The sequence below is a fragment of the Pyxicephalus adspersus genome, chromosome 2 (genome assembly GCF_032062135.1).
Source record: "Pyxicephalus adspersus chromosome 2, UCB_Pads_2.0, whole genome shotgun sequence".
In the NCBI taxonomy this organism is placed as follows: Eukaryota; Metazoa; Chordata; class Amphibia; order Anura; family Pyxicephalidae; genus Pyxicephalus; species Pyxicephalus adspersus.
The window spans coordinates 77,190,382-77,209,766 of record NC_092859.1 but is presented as its reverse complement, the minus strand read 5'-3'; the positions used below and the strand labels follow the sequence as shown (position 1 = coordinate 77,209,766).

Below are 19,385 nucleotides of genomic sequence, written 5' to 3'. Positions count from 1 at the left end.
GGTAAAAAAAAATTAGGATTCATACTGAATTTAGTTTTTTGCTGAATATTACCTTTTAATTATTGTTTTTTAGTAAATTCCCATGATACATTGTAGTTTGCTCTGCCTAATTTGGAAGTGTTTATTGCATTGGTATTATCACTATCATATACAGCTTCCTACTTTTATCATAGAAATAGTTACAACAAATGTTTCTTGTTGGTCTTATATGATTGTTTTTTGGCATTGTAAATTGTTAACCCTACCCAGTGTTTTATGGCGTTGTTCTTTATTTTAAAAACTTGGAACAAACCACATGGAATCCAACAAACAATGGAATATTAGAGGTTCAATGAATACTACTATATGATGCCTAAATCAACAGATAAAACAGTATATTACTCATTTGTTATTTCTTTATATCCTTCCAGCGCAAACATGGAATACTAATCTATATGGCACGTTGTCATATTTTTAACAAATAAATGCCAAAACTTGCTTTGCATGTAACGGAAACGTGCTAAAAAGTCAAGAGCGAATAGTGGAGCACAAAGGCTGGTTCCTACCTAACCAATTTTTGTCCTTGTTGGGTAGGAAGGTATGACAGTACTTACTGATCTACATGACTTGGATATTACAAACCAATAACAGAGATACAGATAAGCTAACCATTTAGTTGCCCTTGAGATGAACAATGAGTCTATGTGAAAGAGGGACGATGTCCCCTATGTGTCAGAGGGTCCTTGTACTACAGAGTAGGAAAGAAGGAGAAGAAGTTTCTCCCTCTGACCTTCAGTGATTACAGAATACAGTAGCAGAGAAAAGCAGAAGAACCTGGTGAGAACTGTGGGGGACCCAGATGAGTGACACTCCTGGAAGTGTCAGCTTTAAAAAGATTTCTCACATCAGTGAGTTCAGCAGTATAGGCAGCAGGTGGGGTATGTCCCTTTAAGGTATGGATCCCTTTAAGCTGTAATATATTTTAATACATAACTGGACTAAAAGATGCTTTCTAATTAATAATAATTGAATGTAATCTGAGAATGTTGTGCTCAGCAGGGGTTAAACCTCAAGCCATTAGATCTACAGTTAATGCCATACTGGAATTTGCCTTTGCAGTAAGAAGTTTGGAGGAACAGGTGTCAGTTCTCAGATGGTGGTCTTGCAGCTGGGCTGGCAGCCTCATGCAAGAGATCCCTCTTTGTCCTGTCCATGGGAAACATATGCAGAACACATGTACCAAACAAATTAGCATAGCCAAACTAAACTTTAGTCACAGACAATGCTTTAAGACCTTTTACATTTGTGGAAGGTTAACAGCTATCTGTTTGATCCTTATCGTATTTGGAAATTCCTACAGCACAGAAAAGGAAAGTTGCTTTTTGTTAGAATTAAGGTTATATATACAGTATATTGTTGGCTTGGCTGAAAGACTACTTCAACATTAAGTGAGGATTATTCTTTCGAAGGCCTGACTTTAGCAGGCCTTTGTGCAGTTACAGGTGGCAAAGATTTAGTTTAACATGGTTATTTTACAACAAATATCATTTGTTTTATAGGGCCTGATTTATTAAAGCTGGAGAAGATACAATTCCATCAGCGAACCTGGTTGATCCAACAAACCTGGAATTATTTTCTTAAAAGTCATTTCCTATTTGTTAGCAAATGTTTTCAATCCTTTACCTGAACCATTCCAGGTTTACTGGAACACTGGTTCACTGATGAAAGTGTAAATTCTCCATTCTTGGAGAGCTTTAATAAATCAGGGCCATAGTTGGGATAGGTTGCTACATAAATGTTTTATTTTCTTTACTGCCAAAAACATGACTTCTCTACTTCCTATACCACCTTAGACATCCCCAAATGGAACTCCCTGCATGTAAATCATCCTCTTCTTGGCACATTTAGCATTCTAGTATTGGTGAATGGGAATTGTGTGTAGATTCCCTTGCATAGCCTTACTTTGTCAAATTGTGGGGTTTCCAGAAACTCAACTAGCAGTACATGTTGAAACTCAAATTTTAGGCTATTTATATAACACATATACATCAAATAATGGTTTTCAGTAAAGTTTTCAAGAAAATAAAACATTTATAATCCCCACTATGACCAATTTGAAATTCTGTAAACACAGTTATTGTTTTATTTGTTGTATGCTTACATAATCAATTAAAATGTGGCTAATTTGTGAAATGTGTTAAGCCATAATTATTCTGAACACCCCTAACAATATGAAAATTATATTGGCATTAGTCACTAAGGGCAGTAAAATTTCACGCTCTAGTGAGTGATCTGCCTACTGTTTGCTCCCAGCACATGTCTGCACAAATTACCATATGCTTCTCCCCCATGAATAAATTCCCAGGAATACTATGGGTATTTATGTGCTGCTGTATGTATACAGCTGCCACACTGCTAAACTGTACCTCTAAAGTATCCAAGAAAAGGGGCATTTCGTGCAAGCTACTAAAGAAACTGCAACTTGCCTCTACAACACAAAAAAGTTTTATGTTCATATTCTCTACTAGCTTTTTTCTTTTTTTCTGTTTTTTATTAAAACCTTTTTTTATATGATTTGGACCCAGATTGTTAAAAACATGTCTACAGTTCAGGCAAATTCCATTTCAGGATGCCCATTATATATTTAGTTGCCTGTTAAAAGTCACATTTTAAAGCAATAGCTACTTTTAATTTGGAAACCAAAATGAAATCTAGCATTTTTTACGTAGCCAGAATAAATATTGCATAACTAGTGTTGAAGCCAATGTTTTGCTATAGTAACGTTTCATAATCTGCTCATAATTCTTCTGTGATATCATTTTCACATGTATTTAACATTGAATATTCACCATCTGAGTTTTGCTCAATTTTGTTACCACTGAGATGCAACATTCTCAAAATAGATAACATTGTATTAGTGGAAAATGACTGGAAGATACATTTGGGCTACCTTTTGTTGGGCTGTGTTGAAAGATCTGCCTAGAATTACTGGGCAGTAGCAGTAATGTGCTTAAAGTTTGGTGGGGAGCCATTTGCTCTGGGCTAGTCTGTGTATGTAAAGGTGACATTGTTGGTTTATCTATTTCTCTCCCTGTATTTTCTCTTACTTCCTTCCTTAATATCTTGACCTTTTCTTTCCCACACCCTGGGGTAGGATGCATATGGTTAGGGGAGAGGTAGACGCAGGCCCCATGGCTCTACCATTTGTCCTGCTTGATTGGGGCCCTAATATTAGTATACCATGTTCACTCCAATAACCAAGAACCCTATATTCGGTATAACTTGGCCTGATATATACTTCTGGGGGTCTGAGTGGAGGCTACTACTCATAAGCCAGTAGCTGGCACTGGGGAGGTAGAGGGAGCCTTTCCCTCACAGTTTTTAGGACAGTAGAACATCGTCTTCATTTTTTAAAATGTGTTTATTTTGTTGTTTTTATATCCTGGGCTGTCCTACCTTGCACACTGCAGCCTGTCCACCTGAGCCACCTGGCCTCAGGCTGCAACTCCCCCTTAGTCTGAAAGACTTGCTTCCTATATCATCTTTGGCCAGGTTCTCCAGAGCCATTATCAATTTCTGGCCTGGAAAAGGGATGGAGTGCCTTGCAGTTCCAGGAGACTCTGGGCCTGGATCCCAAATAAAGAGCCACACATCCACAGAAACACATTTATTCATGGTCCTATCCAAACCATTTAATTATTTTCCAGATGAAATTGTGCTGCATGATGCCAAATATCCATTGAATTTGGCATCAGACATTTTCTTCTTCTACAATATATATATAAATATATATATATATATTTATATTCTGTATATAATATTATAGTTTCCCCTTGCTGTATCCCCCAGAGACCTCAAGGTTCCCTTGATTAAACTACACTACTAAAAATTGATGATTTGGATTTAAAACCATGCCACTGTCCCTGAAAGACAAGTTACAATAAACTTTTAGCTCCTTTGTTGGACTGAGCAAGGGAACTGTATGGTTTAGTTTGACATATGCTGTTGGTAATATAAAGCTTAGCTCATGGTTTCAAATGTCAAAACCATATGTACATCATCAGCCTTTCACTGAAGATCTTTTTCCCTATAATTTAATCAAAAGACATTCGTCTGATTGGTGCAAAGAAACATTACATGATTGCATATACAGAAAATGGCATGATGTATATCCACGTTATGCAGATGATGTTGAACAGTGGGTATAACATTTCCTTTGCTGATTCATACATAGTTCTTTATAGAAAGTTAGAATTGGTTCTGTTAAAGCCTCATTGTCTTTACATTGTCATGGCATGATCGTAAGGCAACAGATAATGTAATGTTTGAAAAGGTTTATAATGTTATACATGTGGTAGCAAAAGTAAAGGCATACACAAAATAACTTTTAATAAACATCTGCAATGTGTAAAAGTAAAATAGGTGGCAGGAAACTTTGTACATTGGCTTTGACAACACCAAAAAAAAAAAAAAAGTAAAAAGTCAATTAAGGCACTGGAGCCCAGTTTAGGAAAATTGAAAAACTCTCCAAACTTTACCTTGTGTTTGATGACAGACTAATTTAAATGGCACATCAAGGAAATGATCGTACACGCTACTTGCTATACTCACTTGTCTTTCTCAATATTTTTATTTTTAACCTTCCTATATAATTAGGGTCATTTACAACCCGTTTTCATTTTTTAATCGAATATAATTACCAAATAAAGTTTATTGCATCAAGGTTATTTTTACTTTGTCAGGATCCTCTATTTAAACAATTTAAAACAAAAATAAGCAATTTCACTAAATTATAAAATTCTGTGGTGAAAATGATGACCTTTGTGTTGTGTATGGTCAGTTTCGACCTGGTTATAAAATAAATTATATAACAATAATTATTGCCAAATCTGTGATCATACACACACTAAAATTTGCCCGTCAGCTCTCAGTCACAGAACATCACACTAACAGCCAGCTCTCTCCTCCCCCCCCCCCCCCCCTTCTATTCAGGGCTTATCTCCCAGGCTTCTTATCTGTAGCTAAACAGACAAAACAACACAGGCATTCCAGACATAGAAGGGGCTATTCAGTTAGTCTTGTTACTTGCAAAGCACACATCTCCTTTTAGTTGATTGCAAAAATTCATAGAATATATACAAAAAGTGAAATTATGGATTATATCTTGGATGAAAATGAGACAGAGGATGCAGGTCAGCATATTGATACAGATGAACAGGTTTCTGATACGGAAGATACAGTGTAGCATCAACCAGAATTCACAGACACATCCGATGAGTCTGATGAGGAGGCCACCACTGCTGAAGCTGCTTCCATTCTTGCTGAAACATTTAAATCCAAAAGTGGTAACATCTGTTTGAGTTCAGTACCTCCTGACATGACAAACGAGCTGCTGAAAATGCAATCAAAATGACCCCTGGGATCACAAGGTTTGCTGTGACTAAAGTAAGTGACATCAAGACATGTTCTGAATTGTTCATGTCATTGTCACTAAAAAAAAGTCACAATTTCTATGACAAACCTTGAAGGAAAAAAAGTCCATGGGGACATGTGGAATGACATTGACGAGGAATGCCTGGATGCCTATATTGGTGTTCTTCTTCTTGCTAGAGTGTACAGATCCTGTAATGAGGCCACTCATAGTCTCTGGGACCCGTCATCAGGCAGAACAATTTTCTGGTCAACAATGTCACTTCCTACCTTTGGGATGATATCAAGAGTCTTTAGATTTGACAACAGAGATACTAGAGCATCAGGGATGTCTGGGAGGGATGGGTGCAGCTGCTTCCACTGATGTTTCACTCTGGGCCTCAGGTGACAGTAGATGAATGTTTTGTCCCTTTCCGTGGAAAATGCCCCTTCCGGCAATACATGCCCAGTAAGCCAGGCAAATACTGAATAAAAATCTGGGCAGCCTGTGATGCAAAAACAAGCTATGCATGGAATCTACAGAGTTTCACAGATTTTGCGACTTGCAGTCAAACCTGCAAGTGGCATCCCAGAGAAAAACCAAGGAAAGCGCGCAGTCATCGATATGACTAGTGGACTGTGGGGTCACAATTAGTGTTGGTGTTCGAATTCGGGTTGTCCTTATATTCGACCCGAAAATGGCTGTTCGAATTCGGGTAGACCGGACTAAAAAAAAACCCAGATTCGACTGTAAAAATGTGGATAAAAAAATTAATAGTAAATTAATTTGTTGAGTGTTTGTGTTTATTTAACTATTTTTTTTTGACAGGTTATCCTACAATGACATGACATCTCTTGCTCTGTAACACACTTTCCAGCATAGTAATATTCTGATACATTTATTACATTTTTCTTTTATTCACTGTGACAAAAATGTAACAAATGTATCATATTACTGTGCGTATTACAAAGTAAGAGATACTTGATGGCCGGGCATCTTGTCAATGATTGCAGCAGAGTCTGCAATCATTGAGAAGAGTGTGCGATCCCCAGGGCACTGCAGGATAATTAACTTGTAGTTCCCCGGGGATCGTAGTGGGACTGCAAAGTTCATCTGCAATTCAGTTCCCACAGTCACATGACCCTGGGAACTTTGCGGTCACAGCTGTGACTGCAGGCGATTCCCGGGGCACTACAGGTTAATTAACCTGTAGTGCCCCGGGGATGGTAGAAGAACTGCAGAGTATAGCTGCAGTTCAGTTCCCCCGGTCACATGACCGTGGGAGCTTTGCAGTCACAGCTGTGCCTGCAGGCGATTCCCGGGCACTGTAGGTTGAATGGGGACAAGTTTCCCTATTCATCACATCTAGTGCCCTGTGTTCTTGGATAGAGAAACTCCATCCAAGAAAACATACTACTAGCAACAGCAATCAGGATCGCTGTTGCAGTCCTTTAGCATGTGTTCCTGGATAGAGTTTCTCTATCCAAGAACACAGGACTCTCTGTGTTCTTGGATAGAGAAACTCTATCCAAGAACACATACAACAAGTAAAGGGCTGCAAGAGCAATCTGATTGCTCTTGTAGACCTTCTTAGTCTCTGAAAATCACCCGAATTCTCCCACCATTGACTTTAATGGTGTTCGAATTCCGCATTCGATCACCCCAGCAATATCTCACTATTGGATCGAATAGCTGTCGAATTGAATAGTGAGATATTGGACCAACACTAGTCACAATATTACGTGTGACAATTTTTTTACCAGCTATGACCTTGGGCAAGAACTTCTCCGGAGGAAACCTACCATGGTGAGCACAATAAGAAAAAATAAACCTGAGCTGCCAACCAAAATTTTGCAGGTGAAGGGCAGGGCTCCACTTTCTTCAAAATTTGCATTTACAGACACCACCACTGTTGTTTCATATTGTCCAAGACGAAACCGGAGTGTGATATTTATGTCCGCTTTTCACAAAGATGCAGCTGTGTCATCAAGAACTGACAAAAAGCCTATACTTATCCTGGATTACAATAAAAACAAAGGCGGATGGGACAACCTGGACAAGCTGACTGCCACTTCCATTTGTCAGCAAATGACCAGGAGATGGCCAATGGTTGTGTTTTATAACAATTTAGATGTGTGCTGCGTACAATGCATTTGGGTTGTGGACCCACATGCACCTGGGATAGAACCCAACCAAAAATAACAAGCGGAGAATGTTTCTTGAGGATCTAGGAAATACCCTTGTCAAGGCGCACATTGAGCAGAGGAAACGGGTTCACCGAGACCTGGTCGCTGCAGCCTTTGTCCGACAGCTGCAGAGCTCCAAGTCATCAACAACACAAACAGCATCAGCGCCAGCATCCTCAGCCAGCCCTGTCTCAGCATCAACCAGCACAGCCACAATTCCATTAAATCTACCTAATTCTAAAAGAAAGAGGTGTCAGGTCAGCCCTAGCAATAACGACAGGAAGACAAACACCTTACGCTTCCACTGCAAAAAATATTTATGTAAAGAACACACTAAACGTTTCACTTTTTGCCACACATGCATCTAAACACACACAGACATGCATGTTCTTTCACAAAGAATTTATATTGGTTTGATTTGCTTTGTTTGTTGTTGTTTGTTTAACCTTGCAAATCTACATTTTGTATTATTACTTGTTCTGCTTTTATATTTCTAGAAATACTAAAATTGGTGTTAGGGCAAGAAGAACCTCTTTGCATTGGTCACAAATAAAGAAGTGCCTCCTTATATTGGTGGTAAATTGAAACATTTACATTTCCTGGTATTACTGCTAAAAACGGAAACTAAAATGAATTTGTGATGATGAGTACACATCTATAGCCAAGCACTATAATCCATTTTTTACATTTCAAAAGTTCTGTTCTAAAAGATATTTCTTATAATATACACTAATCAACATTTCATTAACAATTTGCAATTTACGGTTTATGTGGTTTAACATTGAAAAATGAACTCTATAAATGTGTTCACTGAAAATACAATATACATTTAAAGAGTTTGTAAATAAACAGGAAGTAAAAGGCAGCCATTGGGCTTCTAAACATGTAAACTGCTTGGCTGTACAAAGAGTAGAAAATGACATAGTAGATCATAATAATTTCTTCAATTTGTTTAGCTCCAGGTATGGATATTCCTGACATGTAAACATCTATGTGCATTGGGCTTGCATACACAATAATGGCAACCCTGCCATAAACTTCAGCTGTATGATGCTCATTACATACTGTCCAAGTTGATGCTAGGTCACAGATGTGTTGATTAAATTATGTGATGATTTTGGAGGCTGAGATTTTGTGGTTTTACTCCAAGTATTCTGTTGGTAAGCCTCCAACATCATTGTTAGTCTTTACTGATTTAGCCATTTATGTTTTGTATATTTTGCTATAATTTTTTAGACTGTTTTCATTTTTTAGACTGTGATGTCATTTTTTAAAACTTGCAATTCAATTCAAGTTTTTTTGAAGTTAGTCAAACAGCAATGTCATGTATATGTTATCGCCAGTTACCAGCTTGGAAACTACACAAGACAGTTGGTTGGATATGTAAAAAATATCCAAGACCAGTTTTTTTTTTTTAATCCATATCTCTTTATTCAATATCTCTAAGAAAGGCAAAACGCAGCATTGTGTATTAGATCATTTCATATTTCATATTAGTGAAACTGACATTGAATCATTTATTTAAAAATGTTTATATCTTGTTATATGATTTAATTAAAGATGAAAAATACCATGAATGTTCTGTGATATATTTTCTATCTCTGATAAATTTGATCAACTCTACACAGAAAACACTAAGACCCATACCTGTGGATATAATCAGGAATTTCAGGGATTCTTTGAGGCAATCTCTTAGCATGCAGATAATATTTTGTGTCAGTTTCAGCGTGTCAGATACTTTCTATGGAACAATCAACTGGATAGCATATAAAACTACAAAAACGTATAAATCTGATGGACATGGTTAATATCTTGTTAATTAGCACTTCTTGCACATTCAGGTGTTAAAACCCAAAGGTATACCCTCATTATTTGCAGTCAAGTCTCCACAAAATATACATCTACACCTAAATGTAGAAATCTATTTTATGGTTATTTTTTGACATTATTCTATGTATGCATGGATAACCACTGTGAATACATATCACATCAATTTATTACATATAATATATTGACAGCAATCTATAAAATGACATAATATACCAAACATTTTATTTTATACAAAAATTTGTTAAAGCAAGTTAAAAAAAGTTCATTTAAAAAAAAAGATGACTAAAGCCCTCTGTGTTTCACTGATGATAATTAACTCAGTTCTTGGAAGGCAAAGGCAAGAATTAACCCAGTTCTTGGAAGGCATGGACGATATTGCGGTACTAGCTTCTAAGTCAAATAGTTTCTTGGCTGGAGTGAAAAATATAACTGCACTCCTAATATTCTTGAGCCATATATGTGATAAGCAGGTTTAACCCCTTCTAGAATATACTATCTTGGATGGTTTTGGAAGTACCTGTTTAACCCCTTTGTATAGTTCATGTACAATTTTACCTGCAACATTCTTATTCACATAGGATGTCTTGATCTAACAAGCTTTTGCACATACATTTAAACACACATTGATACTTATGGATAATATGTAAGTAAGTAGTGATATACATGTCTCACAGCAGATATATAGTAATATCCTTGTCACTTGAAGATTCCAATTTTAAAGAATTAAAATAGGGGGCAATATTATTGATGTTTCCCCTCAATTCCTTTTCTGTCTACAGAACAGAACAATCAAAAGGAACATTCAAATAAACAATAACAAGCTGTGGATTTAGACAGAATTTAATTTATTTCTAAATTAAAGAGGATTTTTGGTAATTGGGGCCCCCTTTCATATTGTAATCAATTTATGTTTGATGTAATGTAAATACTTATTAGCTAAACTAATTCCTAACACTACATTCATTTGTTTTCCAACAGGATTTTCCCAGTGGTTTCCAGATGATAGACGACCAACCAAAGCCCCTTCTGTTCTCCTGGTCATATGGCTGCCCCTTAGCCAACTGCACAATGTATAATGCAAAACCAGCAACCACCACTAGTCCTGCATTGTAAGCGATAATGTCACGGATCGCTCACATTCTGGAGACAGAAAATTCCTGCCAATAAGGATGTGAAAAAGTGTGACTTTTTGTGAAAAATTTGCAATAAAGATAAGGCTGCCAAATGCTAAATTAATTTGCACTGTCCTTGAATAACATATTCTTACTTAAACTGCTATGAGGACCAGAGGCACCTGTTTAAATACATTACCTTTTTTAAAGCATGCATTTTTCTCTGTGAAATAAATTTTAAGTATAGTTTTGAATACACAATTTTAACTTTAATTGCAATCACAAAATTCCAATGCATTCCCCAGCCTTCCTCAATAGTTTTTGTAACCATACTACTATATTTAGTGGCTTAGGAACTTTTTGCAGAGTACAAAAAAAGCTTGCTAAAAGAAACTGTTCTGACTTCATTGGTGTGTTGCTCTAACCTGTCATAAGCTATGGGGATCCTTCCCCAGATTATATTTATATTGCAATTGATAAATGTGAGATGAGAATGTGGATGTGCTTTCTAAATATCTGAATTAGAACACTGCCTGAACAGTGTTACCATTTTGTCAGCATTTGATATTTCAACTACTGATTTAGCCATTTGCCAATCATACCACTTTAAGTACAAATTCCATTTGTATTGGGCTTACCAGCAAAGAGACAGCATGGTTTACATTGGCATGTTTGTTTATTTTTATTTATTTTGCGTTTCGTGGAAATTGATAAACTTCTAATGTGCAAATAAAATTCAAAGGCAATGTCCCAAGTGTCTAGTGCAGCACCATCCCAGTATTGCACAGTGCAGACAAGCTGGTAGTCTGTATGGCACAAAAAGACACTTCAATTAAAGAAGAGTGGCTCTGCTTTTCCTTACCTTACATATAAATATATGGACAGGAACTGATTTACTTCTAACACAGGAAAAGAGTGTCTTTGTTCTGTACACTGCTTTTCGTAGGAGAGTGAAGGAGCAGCAGCAGAATGATGAGCTCATTTCTGTGCTAATTCTCCCTATCAACCTAATATCTATGTTTCTCCATATTTTTGTTATTGAAACCAGTTAAATTGTAAGTACACCAAGTATGAAGAAACATAGATACACCTTTTTGCAGTTCTATGTTTCTGTTTATTCACAGTACGGAAATTGATAACATCACTATTACATTTTACACATCTTATACTGCGATTCTCCAGAATATTATAACTAACCATAATTTTAGCAAGGTAAGCACAACATATTCGTACATTACTTTTATAATTGAAGTTATACATTTGCATAGGCTTTATTTTTGCTTATGCCCATTCTGGAAAGGAACATCTGAATACTAAACAACCCCTACCTCATTGCGGACTCCAATATTGCGTCTTGTTCGACCTTTAAACCCTCCTAAAAAACAATCAATAATTTCATATGTAGCAAGTAAGTTTTATTCATAGCCCCCCCATACAATAACTTGGCATTCTTGCCATTTTTACCTCTGTCCATTTCATTCTTAATCAATTGGTACTCCTTATGATATCTTCTCTGTAGGAATCTCAGCCATAATATTGGAACCTGCAGCGACCGGATCAGTACTGCGATGTCATTTCTGAAGAGTCACTTAGACTATCAACACACCTGATAAACACATACATGCAGTGTAAGTTAAAGATTTTATTTCTCTTATGATATGTAATTAAAGTCATTTGAGAATATTTGCTATATATTTGGAACCCATATTCTTAAGATGAAAATGAATAGCTTATTCAGGTACATATCAAACTAATAATGCCATGTTCTTTTCCTTTTTTGAACACTTTAGTTTGGGTCTAATAGGCTCTGATATCCCCTGATGAAGCCAATTTAGGTGAAACGCGTTGGGTATGAAACTTGGTATGTGACCGAAACTGTGTGTATAAGAAAACAATTTCTGAGTTAACTGTATTTGGTTGTTTTAGAATATTGTACACAACTTGATTTCATACAAATTGATCTGATACTAGGTATCAATGTACTGTATGTAGGAAAATATGAAATAAAGTGAATAGATTTATCAGTTTAAATTTAGTGCTTTCAAAAGCCTCTCTTTTCTTCCCCTCTCTTTTCCCCCTCCCTGCAATTGATATGTATGAAAAAGTACTTATGTCAGGGGCCAGTTTAATAAAAACCCAGAATGCTAACAATATTGCAGAGGCTGTGCATTCATAACAATAAAGAAATTATCTTCCTTACCAACCCTGTAAATGTCCACAATTGAATACCTTGATCCCTCTATAGACATCAATACGGTTTACTGCAAGATTGGTAAACTTTTAGCAAGTTGGAGCAATATTTTTATTTTTTGCAAAATGAACTGGGCAGCTTTATCCATCCCTAGCACTGGCTAAACAATCACATCAGTGGTGGGAAGATTGTCACCATTTAAGATCTGAGTATCAAGCAGTTGAAGGACAGTCATCCTAAACCTGTTTATAGTATTAATGCTCTAAATTTGGATAAAAAGGTTATTATTCTGCTAAAAAGGTTGTGTCATTGTGCTATGTATCAGAACACTTTGTGCCCGTTTCCAGCCACTCTTGATTTGTATATTTGCTGTGTGAGCTGAATCCCAATCTCATCAGATTTGGTTTAAGATTTAGTGATGTTTTGTGGTTCACTGTTGTTCTGAGGGTTTGCCAGAGGGGAGATTTCTCCACTTCTTATGCTGCTGTTACCAAGGGGGCAAGTCTTACATAGGAATGCAAAATGGTCTTCCTACTACTTGCCACCCCCCAAACACAGACATAGGGCCTGATTTATTAAAGCTCTCCAAGACTAGATAAGATAGACTACCATGGGAAAACCTAGATGATCCAGCAAACCAGCAACGGATTTTATCCATGGTTTAAAGCAACTTTTTAAGCAATTTATTCCAGGTTTTTTTTATATTACCCAGGTTCACCCATGATAGTCTATCTTCTCCAGTCTTGAAGAGTTGAATAAATCAAATAAGTGCCCTCTGAAAGATTGTTTCCAGCCCCCCCTGGAAAAAGATTAGCTGCAAGGAGCGTACAAGCAATAAAAAGCCATAAAATGTCAAGCATGGATTGAAAGGACACCTAATCCTTTATAGCTGCAGAACGGATGAATGCAAACACTACCATTGTATTTTTTTATTTTGTTCACATTCCTTTACCATTGTATAGTATCTAGGTTTCCTATTATTGTAAGACCAGGTGCTGATGGCTAAAATAAATTACATCTCTAAAACTAGGACCCCTGTGAATACATCGTATTTAAAAACAACAGGGAATCTGTAAATAATCCAGTAGTGAGTCACTGGTGTATAAGAGAATCCCTCTTCAGTTCTCTCTCAAAGACACATCAATGATCAGTGTCACTGCAGCACTCTGTTTACCCTTTTATAATGTATTCTGTATAGATTACCTTTTCAAATACTTAATGCAATTTGCTAATCCATTTCTTTCTTTTTGTTAACAAAAAATATATTTGCAACATCATTTTGCCTTCTCTGCAGGAACGGGCTTTATGAGCCAGTAGATGTCTGGCCAGTAGGTGTTTAAACTCAATCCTGATTAAAAAAAACTTGATAAGTATCTGGAATAGCATGATGATACCCACTGTTTAGTGGCCTCATTGGGAGGATATTGCCCAGACTGCATCGTAGACTTCTGACAATGTTTAAAAATGAAAATGCTTTCATTATTAAATATTGTAATATGTAATATCTACCAAACAGGTAACAAACATTTACATATTTATATATATATATATATATAATTATATATATATATATAATTATTTACAGAGATGATTTATTACCTTGTATTGAAATTGTTTTATAATACAGAGTAATGAATTACATTTCAAAAGGTCTTTAAAATAAATGGCTGATTAAATAAATACATGCTACTGAAAGTAAAACAAATCTGTATGTAAAATCTAAAGCCAGAACTTTTTTTGTACTTTAAATTAGAGAACGATTAAAACTGCTGTTAACACAAGAACAAATATCAACAGGAAGTTTTTCCATCTATTCCCTAATCTCATTCCAATGACATTGGTTATAAGCACAGCTAGAAGCAATGAATCTTCTGAGGACAGTGACACAGCAAAAATATAAATCCAAGGAAAGTTAAGACTTTAGTTATACTTTAAAAAATAATTTAGGTTCAAATGTGCAGACAAGCAGACAAGAATTTCTACCTGGCATTCTCCCCTTCCTTCAAGAATGTAGTGCCAAGGCCTGGTTTGCCAGTTACCAAGAGTGAATGTGGAAGCAGGAGAGTGTGGAAAGTGAGGAATGTATTAAGAGAGGGGGGTGCACTCAGGATTAGGACTCCAAAATGACAGGTGCTCCTTAATTAAAGTGCTCATTTTTCTAAAACTGTTTTAAACTTTGTTGGAGGTGAACCTGTTGATAAACTCTATTGGTGATTTGTACTACTAAACTAAGGAGTTACATTGCTTTACACCATCCGACTTATGTCTCTCATCCTCCAATGCGTTTCACCCCACAAAAGGCTTAATCACTAGTAATTGATCACTCAGATTGTAAACAGATGGAACAATTGGCTTCCAATGCTTTAAACTACTTACATATAAAGTAGCAATGATACCTTGCTTAAAATTGGAGCATTGTGCAGTCATTCATAAATAATAAATATTATGATTCTTTTGTAACACCATAGGGAGTCATTTGTTCCATCTGTTTAATACTCTTGTTGTCAGTTACTGGTGTTTAAGCCTCTTGGGTAAAAGATGGAGGTTATAAAATTCATTGAGGGATGTGGGGCAATATTCTGGTAATGTAGGACATCTAATTTCCTTGTGTATTGCTCAATAAATTTTGCTAATGCTGAGGTACAACTTCCTTGATCACCAAGATCTTGGTTAAATAATGAAATCACACTTGTAGCTGTAGTCTTGAAGTTTGGCTAACAGCTTTAGAAGAGAGCTGACAGCCCAATATCCAGAAGAAGAATGTCATTTGGGGAAAGCAAATCACTAAATGCAACACAAAGCTAAAATATAATGTTTTAATAACTGACAACTGGTTCTGGGGTCCTTTGACCCATACCTAAAAGCAATACATCTTCCAGTTAGTCTGGACAGAGCCATCTTTTCAAAAGCTAATGCAAGCTTGATAGACTACTGCTCCTAAAATTTCCACACAGTCCACAGTCCTTCCTTTGCTGTTGCTTTAGTTTCCTCATCTGGGGACTCCCACCCTCGTAACTTAAAGAATGCATCAGCACTTTATTTACACCCTCCATCATGACATACCCATGGACTTTTAAAAATAGTAGTTTAAAAAAAGGAGGATGCATTACTTAAAGCCATATAACCATACAGCCTAAACCTAGTTCTGAACCTCAGACTTTATAAATATATTCAGCTTTATGCATTTAACGGTGTATCAGAAATACAGATATCAGTTTTGCATCACATACAATATATTTTCTTCTAGAAATATTATTCATTTTGAAAACATTATTTTATCTGTTCACAATTCCACTTTTTTATTAAATTAAAGGGAATTCCTGACTTAAACTGTGTGGCTCACAAGCATTGCAGGTTTGGCAGAACAGATGAGAGACTTGTCATGTATATGTTTTAAAGTAAAATAAGACAATACATATTTATAAGAAGAACATTTCTCAAGTGATATATTTGTTTTGTTTTCTGCAGCTTTAGGGCTATCCATGTATACAACTATCTAAATATGTCCTAGGTGGCCTCCCCTGTTCTGCAGTAATCTATATCTATTATTGTCTAGTTGGTAATTTACTCACTTACAGTCTTGTTAGGTATTTAGAAACAATGCAGATATATTGTTTTCGGTTAGTATCTGCTAAATTCTGGTGAAGCAATCTTTAAGTAGTCACAGTGCTGTGTTGTACCTAGATCACTCTGCTTATCTACCACTTTGTGATACCATGAAAGCTACAGTCATGAACTACTCTTTTAGGTAGTCCAATATGGACTTGGAATAAAGTTGGGGTTGGATTTACATCAATGGGTACAAACGTTTAGCCTCTCCTCTGCCAGGATCACCTTTCTTACATAAACTGTTTCCTAGGATTAGAGCATGGGTGTCAAATCTGGCCCGCAACATCCTTTGTTTGGCCCCCAAAGGAATCCTAAATATTAACTACAGCTGGCCTGCCTCTGCATTAAAATAGCGTCACTACAACAATTTCCAGCATCACTCTCGTCTATGGACCAGAGGGCTCTCTGCCTATGCATGGCCCTGCATTGGACTGTTTTATAGACGCAAGTAATGCTGGGAATTGTAGTAGTGGTGGTATTTCAATGAAGAGGGAGTACCAGCGGCGGGCCACTCATAAGATTTAGCCCGCCTCAATTTTATTGAATACATTTCAAGGTTGGCCCAGAACTTTGTCTAAGTTTTTAATTTTGACCCACTGTGTATTTGAGTTTGACACCCCTGGATTAGAGTATTGTGACATAAATAGGCTTATATCAATTACTTGTATTTCTCTTTACTACTTCTTTACTTTCTCCGTACTTCTTTTTGGCCCATAGACACAAGCCTAATGGAGGTTGTCGTAAATTTGGCCATAAATGGTAACCCCAGTACTTCGGAAAATGGCAGGGGTTGACTCCAATTGTTAAATTTATTAGCATCTTAAATTATAGGGTAAATACAGTCTCTTGCTCTGGATAACACCCTGTATTCCATGTTAATAAATTACCCCAGATAGAAACCCCCCTTTTCCCACTACAGTGAGCAAATAAGATTAATATAGTTCTAGAGGACTCTGAGGAGCAATGGTCAAACAGGTGCAGCTGATGTTATTATTACAATATTATGCAGAGGTTGTAAAATAATGCTGTGTAGCATTTGCATCACATACAATATATTTTCTTCTAGAAATATTATTCATTTTGAAAACATTATTTTATCTGTTCACAATTCCACTTTTTTATTAAATTAAAGGGAATTCCTGACTTAAACTGTGTGGCTCACAAGCATTGCAGGTTTGGCAGAACAGATGAGAGACTTGTCATGTATATGTTTTAAAGTAAAATAAGACAATACATATTTATAAGAAGAACATTTCTCAAGTGATATATTTGTTTTGTTTTCTGCAGCTTTAGGGCTATCCATGTATACAACTATCTAAATATGTCCTAGGTGGCCTCCCCTGTTCTGCAGTAATCTATATCTATTATTGTCTAGTTGGTAATTTACTCACTTACAGTCTTGTTAGGTATTTAGAAACAATGCAGATATATTGTTTTCGGTTAGTATCTGCTAAATTCTGGTGAAGCAATCTTTAAGTAGTCACAGTGCTGTGTTGTACCTAGATCACTCTGCTTATCTACCACTTTGTGATACCATGAAAGCTACAGTCATGAACTACTCTTTTAGGTAGTCCAATATGGACTTGGAATAAAGTTGGGGTTGGATTTACATCAATGGGTACAAACGTTTAGCCTCTCCTCTGCCAGGATCACCTTTCTTACATAAACTGTTTCCTAGGATTAGAGCATGGGTGTCAAATCTGGCCCGCAACATCCTTTGTTTGGCCCCCAAAGGAATCCTAAATATTAACTACAGCTGGCCTGCCTCTGCATTAAAATAGCGTCACTACAACAATTTCCAGCATCACTCTCGTCTATGGACCAGAGGGCTCTCTGCCTATGCATGGCCCTGCATTGGACTGTTTTATAGACGCAAGTAATGCTGGGAATTGTAGTAGTGGTGGTATTTCAATGAAGAGGGAGTACCAGCGGCGGGCCACTCATAAGATTTAGCCCGCCTCAATTTTATTGAATACATTTCAAGGTTGGCCCAGAACTTTGTCTAAGTTTTTAATTTTGACCCACTGTGTATTTGAGTTTGACACCCCTGGATTAGAGTATTGTGACATAAATAGGCTTATATCAATTACTTGTATTTCTGTTTACTACTTCTTTACTTTCTCCGTACTTCTTTTTGGCCCATAGACACAAGCCTAATGGAGGTTGTCGTAAATTTGGCCATAAATGGTAACCCCAGTACTTCGGAAAATGGCAGGGGTTGACTCCAATTGTTAAATTTATTAGCATCTTAAATTATAGGGTAAATACAGTCTCTTGCTCTGGATAACACCCTGTATTCCATGTTAATAAATTACCCCAGATAGAAACCCCCCTTTTCCCACTACAGTGAGCAAATAAGATTAATATAGTTCTAGAGGACTCTGAGGAGCAATGGTCAAACAGGTGCAGCTGATGTTATTATTACAATATTATGCAGAGGTTGTAAAATAATGCTGTGTAGCATTCTGTGTAGCAATACATTCTTTGACATATTCCAATGAGCCATGAACATATTTGGCTTTATTTCTCGTTATTTGCAGAACATATAGATTAGGTCAGCATAGTATGTTAGCTTCCAGTAAGCTTGCTCCTTAACTTAAAACAAGGTGGTCTGAGGGCTGAGCAGCTTCAGAACATCCAGTTCTCAATTTGTTCATAAAAAAGTAAACCCTTGATAGTTGTTAGAAAGGAGAATAGAAGACCACAATTCAGTGTGAACCTGGCACCCAAATAAAGAATACAAAGGCAAGCTATTAGCAGTAATGAAGAGATACATGATATGCTTTGGATTCACATGCAGAATAGTTGCTGTTCCATTTCCCAGAAGCCATCAGTAAAAAATTATGTCATTCACGCCACACTTGCAGCTTTTTGGGCAGCCGAAAGTGAAGCTTTTGTTAAGCTAAAATAGAGGGTGAAAATGTAGATTTAATGGGACTGCATAAAACATGACTGATAAAAAAAAAGTTTTGTTTTTTTTTTCTTTTTTAATTTTAAGAACTAAATCTCCTTCATTGTTGCAAAAAATAGAACCTACTTGGAACTACTGAACAAATATGCACAGGGTC

At 36.5% G+C, this 19,385-nt stretch overlaps 1 long non-coding RNA gene across 6 annotated transcripts in view; it reads left to right on the top strand.

The window, feature by feature from the left end:
* LOC140323786 (uncharacterized) overlaps positions 1–10,705 on the top strand; it is a 42,205-nt gene extending 31,500 nt beyond the window's left edge. For 3 of the 6 annotated variants that reach the window (XR_011919439.1, XR_011919437.1, XR_011919438.1), the window contains exon 3: positions 10,384–10,704. This is a non-coding gene — a long non-coding RNA (uncharacterized lncRNA). Of the gene's footprint in view, positions 1–10,383 lie in introns of all 6 variants that reach the window. The other 3 variants (XR_011919441.1, XR_011919440.1, XR_011919436.1) reach the window with 2 other exon arrangements.
* Positions 10,706–19,385: the final 8,680 nt, after the last annotated feature.